Here is a 14,631-nt window from a genome sequence, read left to right as displayed (position 1 = left end):
GTAATTGAAGTGTCTTTCCTTTTTTTGAGCCTGTTTTCAGAATTTTATGGTTATTGAAGCATATACAGAATCACATTTTGGAAATTGACTGTACACTATCTGCAGGGATTGTTTCCCAAAAACGTTTTAGGTAAAATAATCCTAGTGACTGCTAAAAGATCTTTAAAAAATGTGATGAACTTACTCTGACAGAGCCCAAACATTCTTCTTTCCTGAATTCTAGAATTTATGTCAAATTCCAAGTACTTTAGTACAATAATTCACAATTAAATTATTCAAAGCATGTTAAGATAGCTTTATAGTAAGCATTAAACACAAATAGTGCAAGCACCTTCAAAGAATCTGCTTACTTTCTGAAATTTTCTTAAGATTCAGTATTGTGAAAAAATGGATGATTGAGAAACAAAATCCAAATGCCGTGACCCGGATTCGAACCGGGGTTGCTGCGGCCACAACGCAGAGTACTAACCTCTATACGATCATGGCAATTTAAGCGAGCCAGGTAGGAGTCGAACCTACAAACTTATGATCCATAGTCAGACACGTTATCCATTGCGCCACTGGCCCAGGTGCCCTGTAGTAATTGAAGTGTCTTTCCTGTTTTTGAGCCTTTTTTCAGAGTTTTATGGTTATTGAAGTATATACAGAATCACATTTTGGAAATTGACTGTACACTATCTGCAGGGATTGTTTCCCAAAATCGTTTTAGGTAAAATAATCCTTGTGACTGCTAAAAGATCTTTAAAAAATGTGATGAACTTACTCAGACAGAGCCCAAACATTCTTCTTTCCTGAATTCCAGAATTTATGTCAAATTCCCAGTCCTTTAGTACAATAATTCACAATTAAATTATTCAAAGCATGTTAAGATAGCTTTATAATAAGCATTAAACACAAATAGTGCAAGCACCTTCAAAGAATCTGCTTACTTTCTGAAATTTTCTTAAGATTCAGTATTGTGAAAAAATGGATGATTGTGAAACAAAATCAAAATGCTGTGACCCGTTTTGGAAATGGGGTTGCTGCAGCCACAACGCAGAGTACTAACTACTATACAATCATGGCAATTTAAGCGAGCCAGGTAGGAGTCGAACCTACAAACTTATGATCCGTAGTCAGACACGTTATCCATTGCGCCACTGGCCCAGGTGCGCTGTAGCAATTGAAGTGTCTTTCCTGTTTTTGAGCCAGTTTTGGAGTTTTATGGTTATTGAAGTATATACAGAATCACATTTTGGAAATTGACTGTACACTATCTGCAGGGATTGTTTCCCAAAAACGTTTTAGGTACAATAATCCTTGTGACTGCTAAAAGATCTTTCAAAAATGTAATGAACTTACTCAGACAGAGCCCAAACATTCTTCTTTCCTGAATTCCAGAATTTATGTCAAATTCCCAGTCCTTTAGTACAAAAATTCACAATTAATTTATTCAAAGCATGTTAAGATAGCTTTATAATAATCATTAAACACAAATAGTGCAAGCACCTTCAAAGAATCTGCTTATTTTCTGAAATTTTCTCAAGATTCAGTATTGTGAAAAAATGGATGATTGAGAAACAAAATCAAAATGCCGTGACCCGGATTCGAACCGGGGTTGCTGCGGCCACAACGCAGAGTACTAACCTCTATACGATCATGACAATTTAAGTGAGCTAGGTAGGTGTCGAACCTACAATCTTCTGATCTATAGTCAGACGCATTATCCATTGCCCTCTGTCCCAGGTGTCTTGAAGCAATTGAAGAGTCTTTCCTGTTTTTGAGCCTGTTTTAAAGTTTTATGGTTATTGAAGTATATACAGAATCACATTTTGGAAATTGACTGTACACTATCTGCAGGGATTGTTTCCCAAAAATGTTTTAGGTACAATAATCCTTGTGACTGCTAAAAGATCTTTAAAAAATGTAATGAACTTACTCAGACAGAGCCCAAACATTCTTCTTTCCTGAATTCTAAAATTTATGTCAAATTCCTAGTCCTTTAGTAAAATAATTCACAATTAAATTATTCAAAGCATGTTAAGATAGCTTTATAATAAGCATTAAACACAAATAGTGCAAGCACCTTCAAAGAATCTGCTTACTTTCTGAAATTTTCTTAAGATTCAGTATTGTGAAAAAATGGATGATTGTGAAACAAAATCAAAATGCTGTGACCCGTTTTCGAACCGGGGTTGCTGCAGCCACAACGCAGAGTACTAACCACTATACGATCACGTCAATTTAAGCGAGCCAGGTAGGAGTCGAACCTACAAACTTATGATCCGTAGTCAGACACGTTATCCATTGTGCCACTGACCCAGGTGCCCTGTAGTAATTGAAGTGTCTTTCCTGTTTTTGAGCCAGTTTTGGAGTTTTATGGTTATTGAAGTATATACAGAATCACATTTTGGAAATTGACTGTACACTATCTGCAGGGATTGTTTCCCAAAAACGTTTTAGGTAAAATAATCCTTGTGACTGCTAAAAGATCTTTAAAAAATGTGATGAACTTACTCAGACAGAGCCCAAACATTCTTCTTTCCTGAATTCCAGAATTTATGTCAAATTCCCAGTCCTTTAGTACAATAATTCACAATTAAATTATTCAAAGCATGTTAAGATAGCTTTATAATAAGCATTAAACACAAATAGTGCAAGCACCTTCAAAGAATCTGCTTACTTTCTGAAATTTTCTTAAGATTCAGTATTGTGAAAAAATGGATGATTGTGAAACAAAATCAAAATGCTGTGACCCGTTTTCGAAATGGGGTTGCTGCAGCCACAACGCAGAGTACTAACTACTATACAATCACGGCAATTTAAGCGAGCCAGGTAGGAGTCGAACCTACAATCTTCTGATCCGTAGTCAGATGCGTTATCCATTGCGCCTCTGGCCCACGTGTTTTGTAGTAATTGAAGTGTCTTTCCTGTTTTTGAGCCTTTTTTCAGAGTTTTATGGTTATTGAAGTATATACAGAATCACATTTTGGAAATTGACTGTACACTATCTGCAGGGATTGTTTCCCAAAATCGTTTTAGGTAAAATAATCCTTGTGACTGCTAAAAGATCTTTAAAAAATGTGATGAACTTACTCAGACAGAGCCCAAACATTCTTCTTTCCTGAATTCCAGAATTTATGTCAAATTCCCAGTCCTTTAGTACAATAATTCACAATTAAATTATTCAAAGCATGTTAAGATAGCTTTATAATAAGCATTAAACACAAATAGTGCAAGCACCTTCAAAGAATCTGCTTACTTTCTGAAATTTTCTTAAGATTCAGTATTGTGAAAAAATGGATGATTGTGAAACAAAATCAAAATGCTGTGATCCGTTTTCAAAATGGGGTTGCTGCAGCCACAACGCAGAGTACTAACCACTATACGATCACGTCAATTTAAGCGAGCCAGGTAGGAGTCGAACCTACAAACTTATGATCCGTAGTCAGACACGTTATCCATTGTGCCACTGACCCAGGTGCCCTGTAGTAATTGAAGTGTCTTTCCTGTTTTTGAGCCAGTTTTGGAGTTTTATGGTTATTGAAGTATATACAGAATCACATTTTGGAAATTGACTGTACACTATCTGCAGGGATTGTTTCCCAAAAACGTTTTAGGTAAAATAATCCTTGTGACTGCTAAAAGATCTTTAAAAAATGTGATGAACTTACTCAGACAGAGCCCAAACATTCTTCTTTCCTGAATTCCAGAATTTATGTCAAATTCCCAGTCCTTTAGTACAATAATTCACAATTAAATTATTCAAAGCATGTTAAGATAGCTTTATAATAAGCATTAAACACAAATAGTGCAAGCACCTTCAAAGAATCTGCTTACTTTCTGAAATTTTCTTAAGATTCAGTATTGTGAAAAAATGGATGATTGTGAAACAAAATCAAAATGCTGTGACCCGTTTTCGAAATGGGGTTGCTGCAGCCACAACGCAGAGTACTAACTACTATACAATCACGGCAATTTAAGCGAGCCAGGTAGGAGTCGAACCTACAATCTTCTGATCCGTAGTCAGATGCGTTATCCATTGCGCCTCTGGCCCACGTGTTTTGTAGTAATTGAAGTGTCTTTCCTGTTTTTGAGCCTTTTTTCAGAGTTTTATGGTTATTGAAGTATATACAGAATCACATTTTGGAAATTGACTGTACACTATCTGCAGGGATTGTTTCCCAAAATCGTTTTAGGTAAAATAATCCTTGTGACTGCTAAAAGATCTTTAAAAAATGTGATGAACTTACTCAGACAGAGCCCAAACATTCTTCTTTCCTGAATTCCAGAATTTATGTCAAATTCCCAGTCCTTTAGTACAATAATTCACAATTAAATTATTCAAAGCATGTTAAGATAGCTTTATAATAAGCATTAAACACAAATAGTGCAAGCACCTTCAAAGAATCTGCTTACTTTCTGAAATTTTCTTAAGATTCAGTATTGTGAAAAAATGGATGATTGTGAAACAAAATCAAAATGCTGTGATCCGTTTTCGAAATGGGGTTGCTGCAGCCACAACGCAGAGTACTAACTACTATACAATCACAGCAATTTAAGCGAGCCAGGTAGGAGTCGAACCTACAAACTTATGATCCATAGTCAGACACGTTATCCATTGCACCACTGGCCCTGGTGCTCTGTAGTAATTGAAGTGTCTTTCCTGTTTTTGAGCCAGTTCTGGAGTTTTATGGTTATTGAAGTATATACAGAATCACATTTTGGAAATTGACTGTACACTATCTGCAGGGATTGTTTCCCAAAATCGTTTTAGGTAAAATAATCCTTGTGACTGCTAAAAGATCTTTAAAAAATGTGATGAACTTACTCAGACAGAGCCCAAACATTCTTCTTTCCTGAGTTCCAGAATTTATGTCAAATTCCCAGTCCTTTAGTACAATAATTCACAATTAAATTATTCAAAGCATGTTAAGATAGCTTTATAATAAGCATTAAACACAAATAGTGCAAGCACCTTCAAAGAATCTGCTTACTTTCTGAAATTTTCTTAAGATTCAGTATTGTGAAAAAATGGATGATTGTGAAACAAAATCAAAATGCTGTGACCCGTTTTCGAACCGGGGTTGCTGCGGCCACAACGCAGAGTACTAACCACTATACGATCACATCAATTTAAGTGAGCCAGGTAGGAGTCGAACCTACAAACTTATGATCCGTAGTCAGACACGTTATCCATTGCGCCACTGGCCCAGGTGCCCTGTAGTAATTGAAGTGTCTTTCCTGTTTTTGAGCCAGTTTTGGAGTTTTATGGTTATTGAAGTATATACAGAATCACATTTTGGAAATTGACTGTACACTATCTGCAGGGATTGTTTCCCAAAAACGTTTTAGGTAAAATAATCCTTGTGACTGCTAAAAGATCTTTAAAAAATGTGATGAACTTACTCAGACAGAGCCCAAACATTCTTCTTTCCTGAATTCCAGAATTTATGTCAAATTCCCAGTCCTTTAGTACAATAATTCACAATTAAATTATTCAAAGCATGTTAAGATAGCTTTATAATAAGCATTAAACACAAATAGTGCAAGCACCTTCAAAGAATCTGCTTACTTTCTGAAATTTTCTTAAGATTCAGTATTGTGAAAAAATGGATGATTGTGAAACAAAATCAAAATGCTGTGACCCGTTTTCGAACCGGGGTTGCTGCGGGCACAACGCAGAGTACTAACCACTATACGATCACATCAATTTAAGTGAGCCAGGTAGGAGTCGAACCTACAAACTTATGATCTGTAGTCAGACACGTTATCCATTGCGCCACTGGCCCAGGTGCCCTGTAGTAATTGAAGTGTCTTTCCTGTTTTTGAGCCAGTTTTGGAGTTTTATGGTTATTGAAGTATATACAGAATCACATTTTGGAAATTGACTGTACACTATCTGCAGGGATTGTTTCCCAAAAACGTTTTAGGTAAAATAATCCTTGTGACTGTTAAAAGATCTTTAAAAAATGTGATGAACTTACTCAGACAAAGCCCAAACATTCTTCTTTCCTGAATTCCAGAATTTATGTCAAATTCCCAGTCCTTTAGTACAATAATTCACAATTAAATTATTCAAAGCATGTTAAGATAGCTTTATAATAAGCATTAAACACAAATAGTGCAAGCACCTTCAAAGAATCTGCTTACTTTCTGAAATTTTCTTAAGATTCAGTATTGTGAAAAAATGGATGATTGTGAAACAAAATCAAAATGCTGTGACCCGTTTTCGAAATGGGGTTGCTGCAGCCACAACGCAGAGTACTAACTACTATACAATCACGGCAATTTAAGCGAGCCAGGTAGGAGTCGAACCTACAATCTTCTGATCCGTAGTCAGACACGTTATCCATTGCGCCACTGGCCCACATGTTTTGTAGTAATTGAAGTGTCTTTCCTGTTTTTGAGCATATTTTCAGAGTTTTATGGTTATTGAAGTATATACAGAATCACATTTTGGAAATTGACTGTATACTATCTGCAGGGATTGTTTCCCAAAAACGTTTTAGGTAAAATAATAATTGTGACTGCTAAAAGATATTTCAAAAATGTGATGAACTTACTCAGAAGGAAGCCCAAACATTCTTCTTTCCTGAATTCTAGAATTTATGTCAAATTCCCAGTACTTTAGTACAATAATTCACAATTAAATTATTCAAAGCATGTTAAGATAGCTTTATAATAAGCATTAAACACAAATAGTGCAAGCACCTTCAAAGAATCTGCTTACCTTCTGAAATTTTCTTAAGATTCAGTATTGTGAAAAAATGGATGATTGAGAAACAAAATCAAAATGCCGTAACCCAGATTCGAACCGGGGTTGCTGCGGCCACAACACAGAGTACTAACAACTATACGATCACGGCAATTTAAGCGAGCCAGGTAGGAGTCGAACCTACAATCTACAGATCCATAGTCAGACTCGTTATCCATTGCCCACTGTCCCGGGTGTCTTGTAGTAATTGAAGTGTCTTTCCTGTTTTTGAGCCTGTTTTCAGAATTTTATGGTTATTGAAGTATATACAGAATCACATTTTGGTAATTGACAGTACACTATCTGCAGGGATTGTTTCCCAAAAACGTTTTAGGTAAAATAATCCTTGTGACTGCTAAAAGATCTTTAAAAAATGTGATGAACTTACTCAGACAGAGCCCAAACATTCTTCTTTCCTGAATTCCAGAATTTATGTCAAATTCCCAGTCCTTTAGTACAATAATTCACAATTAAATTATTCAAAGCATGTTAAGATAGCTTTATAATAAGCATTAAACACAAATAGTGCAAGCACCTTCAAAGAATCTGCTTACTTTCTGAAATTTTCTTAAGATTCAGTATTGTGAAAAAATGGATGATTGTGAAACAAAATCAAAATGCTGTGACCCGTTTTCGAACCGGGGTTGCTGCAGCCACAACGCAGAGTACTAACCACTATACGATCACGTCAATTTAAGCGAGCCAGGTAGGAGTCGAACCTACAAACTTATGAACCGTAGTCAGACACGTTATCCATTGTGCCACTGACCCAGGTGCCCTGTAGTAATTGAAGTGTCTTTCCTGTTTTTGAGCCAGTTTTGGAGTTTTATGGTTATTGAAGTATATACAGAATCACATTTTGGAAATTGACTGTACACTATCTGCAGGGATTGTTTCCCAAAAACGTTTTAGGTAAAATAATCCTTGTGACTGCTAAAAGATCTTTAAAAAATGTGATGAACTTACTCAGACAGAGCCCAAACATTCTTCTTTCCTGAATTCCAGAATTTATGTCAAATTCCCAGTCCTTTAGTACAATAATTCACAATTAAATTATTCAAAGCATGTTAAGATAGCTTTATAATAAGCATTAAACACAAATAGTGCAAGCACCTTCAAAGAATCTGCTTACTTTCTGAAATTTTCTTAAGATTCAGTATTGTGAAAAAATGGATGATTGTGAAACAAAATCAAAATGCTGTGACCCGTTTTCGAAATGGGGTTGCTGCAGCCACAACGCAGAGTACTAACTACTATACAATCACGGCAATTTAAGCGAGCCAGGTAGGAGTCGAACCTACAATCTTCTGATCCGTAGTCAGATGCGTTATCCTTTGCGCCTCTGGCCCACGTGTTTTGTAGTAATTGAAGTGTCTTTCCTGTTTTTGAGCCTTTTTTCAGAGTTTTATGGTTATTGAAGTATATACATAATCACATTTTGGAAATTGACTGTACACTATCTGCAGGGATTGTTTCCCAAAATCGTTTTAGGTAAAATAATCCTTGTGACTGCTAAAAGATCTTTAAAAAATGTGATGAACTTACTCAGACAGAGCCCAAACATTCTTCTTTCCTGAATTCCAGAATTTATGTCAAATTCCCAGTCCTTTAGTACAATAATTCACAATTAAATTATTCAAAGCATGTTAAGATAGCTTTATAATAAGCATTAAACACAAATAGTGCAAGCACCTTCAAAGAATCTGCTTACTTTCTGAAATTTTCTTAAGATTCAGTATTGTGAAAAAATGGATGATTGTGAAACAAAATCAAAATGCTGTGACCCGTTTTCGAACCGGGGTTGCTGCGGCCACAACGCAGAGTACTAACCACTATACGATCACATCAATTTAAGTGAGCCAGGTAGGAGTCGAACCTACAAACTTATGATCCGTAGTCAGACACGTTATCCATTGCGCCACTGGCCCAGGTGCCCTGTAGTAATTGAAGTGTCTTTCCTGTTTTTGAGCCAGTTTTGGAGTTTTATGGTTATTGAAGTATATACAGAATCACATTTTGGAAATTGACTGTACACTATCTGCAGGGATTGTTTCCCAAAAACGTTTTAGGTAAAATAATCCTTGTGACTGCTAAAAGATCTTTAAAAAATGTGATGAACTTACTCAGACAGAGCCCAAACATTCTTCTTTCCTGAATTCCAGAATTTATGTCAAATTCCCAGTCCTTTAGTACAATAATTCACAATTAAATTATTCAAAGCATGTTAAGATAGCTTTATAATAAGCATTAAACACAAATAGTGCAAGCACCTTCAAAGAATCTGCTTACTTTCTGAAATTTTCTTAAGATTCAGTATTGTGAAAAAATGGATGATTGTGAAACAAAATCAAAATGCTGTGACCCGTTTTCGAACCGGGGTTGCTGCAGCCACAACGCAGAGTACTAACCACTATACGATCACGTCAATTTAAGCGAGCCAGGTAGGAGTCGAACCTACAAACTTATGATCCGTAGTCAGACACGTTATCCATTGTGCCACTGTCCCAGGTGCCCTGTAGTAATTGAAGTGTCTTTCCTGTTTTTGAGCCAGTTTTGGAGTTTTATGGTTATTGAAGTATATACAGAATCACATTTTGGAAATTGACTGTACACTATCTGCAGGGATTGTTTCCCAAAAACGTTTTAGGTAAAATAATCCTTGTGACTGCTAAAAGATCTTTAAAAAATGTGATGAACTTACTCAGACAGAGCCCAAACATTCTTCTTTCCTGAATTCCAGAATTTATGTCAAATTCCCAGTCCTTTAGTACAATAATTCACAATTAAATTATTCAAAGCATGTTAAGATAGCTTTATAATAAGCATTAAACACAAATAGTGCAAGCACCTTCAAAGAATCTGCTTACTTTCTGAAATTTTCTTAAGATTCAGTATTGTGAAAAAATGGATGATTGTGAAACAAAATCAAAATGCTGTGACCCGTTTTCGAAATGGGGTTGCTGCAGCCACAACGCAGAGTACTAACTACTATACAATCACGGCAATTTAAGCGAGCCAGGTAGGAGTCGAACCTACAATCTTCTGATCCGTAGTCAGATGCGTTATCCATTGCGCCTCTGGCCCACGTGTTTTGTAGTAATTGAAGTGTCTTTCCTGTTTTTGAGCCTTTTTTCAGAGTTTTATGGTTATTGAAGTATATACAGAATCACATTTTGGAAATTGACTGTACACTATCTGCAGGGATTGTTTCCCAAAATCGTTTTAGGTAAAATAATCCTTGTGACTGCTAAAAGATCTTTAAAAAATGTGATGAACTTACTCAGACAGAGCCCAAACATTCTTCTTTCCTGAATTCCAGAATTTATGTCAAATTCCCAGTCCTTTAGTACAATAATTCACAATTAAATTATTCAAAGCATGTTAAGATAGCTTTATAATAAGCATTAAACACAAATAGTGCAAGCACCTTCAAAGAATCTGCTTACTTTCTGAAATTTTCTTAAGATTCAGTATTATGAAAAAATGGATGATTGTGAAACAAAATCAAAATGCTGTGATCCGTTTTCGAAATGGGGTTGCTGCAGCCACAATGCAGAGTACTAACTACTATACAATCACAGCAATTTAAGCGAGCCAGGTTGGAGTCGAACCTACAAACTTATGATCCATAGTCAGACACGTTATCCATTGCACCACTGGCCCTGGTGCCCTGTAGTAATTGAAGTGTCTTTCCTGTTTTTGAGCCAGTTTTGGAGTTTTATGGTTATTGAAGTTTATACAGAATCACATTTTGGAAATTGACTGTACACTATCTGCAGGGATTGTTTCCCAAAAACGTTTTTGGTAAAATAATCCTTGTGACTGCTAAAAGATCTTTAAAAAATGTGATGAACTTACTCAGACAGAGCCCAAACATTCTTCTTTCCTGAGTTCCAGAATTTATGTCAAATTCCCAGTCCTTTAGTACAATAATTCACAATTAAATTATTCAAAGCATGTTAAGATAGCTTTATAATAAGCATTAAACACAAATAGTGCAAGCACCTTCAAAGAATCTGCTTACTTTCTGAAATTTTCTTAAGATTCAGTATTGTGAAAAAATGGATGATTGTGAAACAAAATCAAAATGCTGTGACCCGTTTTCGAACCGGGGTTGCTGCGGCCACAACGCAGAGTACTAACCACTATACGATCACATCAATTTAAGTGAGCCAGGTAGGAGTCGAACCTACAAACTTATGATCTGTAGTCAGACACGTTATCCATTGCGCCACTGGCCCAGGTGCCCTGTAGTAATTGAAGTGTCTTTCCTGTTTTTGAGCCAGTTTTGGAGTTTTATGGTTATTGAAGTATATACAGAATCACATTTTGGAAATTGACTGTACACTATCTGCAGGGATTGTTTCCCAAAAACGTTTTAGGTAAAATAATCCTTGTGACTGTTAAAAGATCTTTAAAAAATGTGATGAACTTACTCAGACAGAGCCCAAACATTCTTCTTTCCTGAATTCCAGAATTTATGTCAAATTCCCAGTCCTTTAGTACAATAATTCACAATTAAATTATTCAAAGCATGTTAAGATAGCTTTATAATAAGCATTAAACACAAATAGTGCAAGCACCTTCAAAGAATCTGCTTACTTTCTGAAATTTTCTTAAGATTCAGTATTGTGAAAAAATGGATGATTGTGAAACAAAATCAAAATGCTGTGACCCGTTTTCGAAATGGGGTTGCTGCAGCCACAACGCAGAGTACTAACTACTATACAATCACGGCAATTTAAGCGAGCCAGGTAGGAGTCGAACCTACAATCTTCTGATCTGTAGTCAGACGCATTATCCATTGCGCCTCTGGCCCATGTGTTTTGTAGTAATTGAAGTGTCTTTCCTGTTTTTGAGCCTTTTTTCAGAGTTTTATGGTTATTGAAGTATATACAGAATCACATTTTGGAAATTGACTGTACACTATCTGCAGGGATAGTTTCCCAAAATCGTTTTAGGTAAAATAATCCTTGTGACTGCTAAAAGATCTTTAAAAAATGTGATGAACTTACTCAGACAGAGCCCAAACATTCTTCTTTCCTGAATTCCAGAATTTATGTCAAATTCCCAGTCCTTTAGTACAATAATTCACAATTAAATTATTCAAAGCATGTTAAGATAGCTTTATAATAAGCATTAAACACAAATAGTGCAAGCACCTTCAAAGAATCTGCATACTTTCTGAAATTTTCTTAAGATTCAGTATTGTGAAAAAATGGATGATTGTGAAACAAAATCAAAATGCTGTGACCCGTTTTCGAAATGGGGTTGCTGCAGCCACAACGCAGAGTACTAACTACTATAGAATCATGGCAATTTAAGCGAGCCAGGTAGGAGTCGAACCTACAAACTTATGATCCGTAGTCAGACACGTTATCCATTGCGCCACTGGCCCAGGTGCCCTGTAGTAATTGAAGTGTCTTTCCTGTTTTTGAGCCTGTTTTGGAGTTTTATGGTTATTGAAGTATATACAGAATCACATTTTGGAAATTGACTGTACACTATCTGCAGGGATTGATTCCCAAAAACGTTTTAGGTACAATAATCCTTGTGACTGCTAAAAGATCTTTCAAAAATGTAATGAACTTAGACAGAGCACAAACATTCTTCTTTCCTGAATTCCAGAATTTATGTCAAATTCCCAGTCCTTTAGTAAAATAATTCACAATTAAATTATTCAAAGCATGTTAAGATAGCTTTATAATAAGCATTAAACACAAATAGTGCAAGCACCTTCAAAGAATCTGCTTACTTTCTGAAATTTTCTTAAGATTCAGTATTGTGAAAAAATGGATGATTGAGAAACAAAATCAAAATGTCGTGACCTGTTTTCGAACCGGGGTTGCTGTGGCCACAACGCAGAGTACTAACCACTATACAATCAAGGCAATATAAGCGAGCCAGGTAGGAGTCGAACCTACAATCTTCTGATCCGTAGTCAGACACGTTATCCATTGCGCCACTGGCCCACATATTTTGTAGTAATTGAAGTGTCTTTCCTGTTTTTGAGCATATTTTCAGAGTTTTATGGTTATTGAAGTATATACAGAATCACATTTTGGAAATTGACTGTAGACTATCTGCAGGGATTGTTTCCCAAAAACGTTTTAGGTAAAATAATAATTGTGACTGCTAAAAGATATTTCAAAAATGTGATGAACTTACTCAGAAGGAAGCCCAAACATTCTTCTTTCCTGAATTCTAGAATTTATGTCAAATTCCCAGTACTTTAGTACAATAATTCACAATTAAATTATTCAAAGCATGTTAAGATAGCTTTATAATAAGCATTAAACACAAATAGTGCAAGCACCTTCAAAGAATCTGCTTACTTTCTGAAATTTTCTTAAGATTCAGTATTGTGAAAAAATGGATGATTGAGAAACAAAATCAAAATGCCGTAACCCGGATTGCTGCGGCCACAACACAGAGTACTAACAACTATACGATCACGGCAATTTAAGCGAGCCAGGTAGGAGTCGAACCTACAATCTACAGATCCATAGTCAGACTCGTTATCCATTGCCCACTGTCCCGGGTGTCTTGTAGTAATTGAAGTGTCTTTCCTGTTTTTGAGCCTGTTTTCAGAATTTTATGGTTATTGAAGTATATACAGAATCACATTTTGGTAATTGACAGTACACTATCTGCAGGGATTGTTTCCCAAAAACGTTTTAGGTAAAATAATCCTTGTGACTGCTAAAAGATCTTTAAAAAATGTGATGAACTTACTCAGACAGAGCCCAAACATTCTTCTTTCCTGAATTCCAGAATTTATGTCAAATTCCCAGTCCTTTAGTACAATAATTCACAATTAAATTATTCAAAGCATGTTAAGATAGCTTTATAATAAGCATTAAACACAAATAGTGCAAGCACCTTCAAAGAATCTGCTTACTTTCTGAAATTTTCTTAAGATTCAGTATTGTGAAAAAATGGATGATTGTGAAACAAAATCAAAATGCTGTGACCCGTTTTCGAAATGGGGTTGCTGCAGCCACAACGCAGAGTACTAACTACTATACAATCACGGCAATTTAAGCGAGCCAGGTAGGAGTCGCACCTACAATCTTCTGATCCGTAGTCAGACGCGTTATCCATTGCGCCTCTGGCCCACGTGTTTTGTAGTAATTGAAGTGTCTTTCCTGTTTTTGAGCCTTTTTTCAGAGTTTTATGGTTATTGAAGTATATACAGAATCACATTTTGGAAATTGACTGTACACTATCTGCAGGGATTGTTTCCCAAAATCGTTTTAGGTAAAATAATCCTTGTGACTGCTAAAAGATCTTTAAAAAATTTGATGAACTTACTCAGACAGAGCCCAAACATTCTTCTTTCCTGAATTCCAGAATTTATGTCAAATTCCCAGTCCTTTAGTACAATAATTCACAATTAAATTATTCAAAGCATGTTAAGATAGCTTTATAATAAGCATTAAACACAAATAGTGCAAGCACCTTCAAAGAATCTGCTTACTTTCTGAAATTTTCTTAAGATTCAGTATTGTGAAAAAATGGATGATTGTGAAACAAAATCAAAATGCTGTGATCCGTTTTCGAAATGGGGTTGCTGCAGCCACAACGCAGAGTACTAACTACTATACAATCACGGCAATTTAAGCGAGCCAGGTAGGAGTCGAACCTACAAACTTATGATCCATAGTCAGACATGTTATCCATTGCGCCACTGGCCCAGGTGCCCTGTAGTAATTGAAGTGTCTTTCCTGTTTTTGAGAGAGTTTTGGAGTTTTATGGTTATTGAAGTTTATACAGAATCACATTTTGGAAATTGACTGTACACTATCTGCAGGGATTGTTTCCCAAAAACGTTTTAGGTAAAATAATCCTTGTGACTGCTAAAAGATCTTTAAAAAATGTGATGAACTTACTCA

General features: G+C 35.8%; 9 non-coding genes across 9 annotated transcripts; all 9 read right to left on the bottom strand.

Moving 5' to 3' along the window:
• Positions 1-494: 494 nt before the first annotated feature.
• Positions 495-567, bottom strand: TRNAH-AUG (transfer RNA histidin (anticodon AUG)). The gene has a single exon. It is a non-coding gene; the product is annotated as a tRNA-His (tRNA).
• A 506-nt stretch (positions 568-1,073) lies between these two features.
• Positions 1,074-1,146, bottom strand: TRNAR-ACG (transfer RNA arginine (anticodon ACG)). Its single transcript has one exon. It is a non-coding gene; the product is annotated as a tRNA-Arg (tRNA).
• Positions 1,147-5,120: 3,974 nt separating this feature from the next.
• On the bottom strand, positions 5,121-5,193 carry TRNAR-ACG (transfer RNA arginine (anticodon ACG)). Its single transcript has one exon. It is a non-coding gene; the product is annotated as a tRNA-Arg (tRNA).
• Positions 5,194-5,698: 505 nt separating this feature from the next.
• Positions 5,699-5,771, bottom strand: TRNAC-ACA (transfer RNA cysteine (anticodon ACA)). Its single transcript has one exon. It is a non-coding gene; the product is annotated as a tRNA-Cys (tRNA).
• Positions 5,772-6,276: 505 nt separating this feature from the next.
• TRNAR-ACG (transfer RNA arginine (anticodon ACG)) lies at positions 6,277-6,349 on the bottom strand. Its single transcript has one exon. It is a non-coding gene; the product is annotated as a tRNA-Arg (tRNA).
• Positions 6,350-8,591: 2,242 nt separating this feature from the next.
• TRNAR-ACG (transfer RNA arginine (anticodon ACG)) lies at positions 8,592-8,664 on the bottom strand. The gene has a single exon. It is a non-coding gene; the product is annotated as a tRNA-Arg (tRNA).
• A 2,240-nt stretch (positions 8,665-10,904) lies between these two features.
• On the bottom strand, positions 10,905-10,977 carry TRNAC-ACA (transfer RNA cysteine (anticodon ACA)). The gene has a single exon. It is a non-coding gene; the product is annotated as a tRNA-Cys (tRNA).
• A 1,084-nt stretch (positions 10,978-12,061) lies between these two features.
• TRNAR-ACG (transfer RNA arginine (anticodon ACG)) lies at positions 12,062-12,134 on the bottom strand. Its single transcript has one exon. It is a non-coding gene; the product is annotated as a tRNA-Arg (tRNA).
• Positions 12,135-12,635: 501 nt separating this feature from the next.
• Positions 12,636-12,708, bottom strand: TRNAR-ACG (transfer RNA arginine (anticodon ACG)). The gene has a single exon. It is a non-coding gene; the product is annotated as a tRNA-Arg (tRNA).
• Positions 12,709-14,631: the final 1,923 nt, after the last annotated feature.

The sequence above is a fragment of the Taudactylus pleione genome, unplaced genomic scaffold (genome assembly GCF_031769625.1).
Source record: "Taudactylus pleione unplaced genomic scaffold, aTauple2 ptg000551l, whole genome shotgun sequence".
Classification (NCBI taxonomy): domain Eukaryota; kingdom Metazoa; phylum Chordata; class Amphibia; order Anura; family Myobatrachidae; genus Taudactylus; species Taudactylus pleione.
This window is presented reverse-complemented; position numbering and strand designations above follow the sequence as displayed.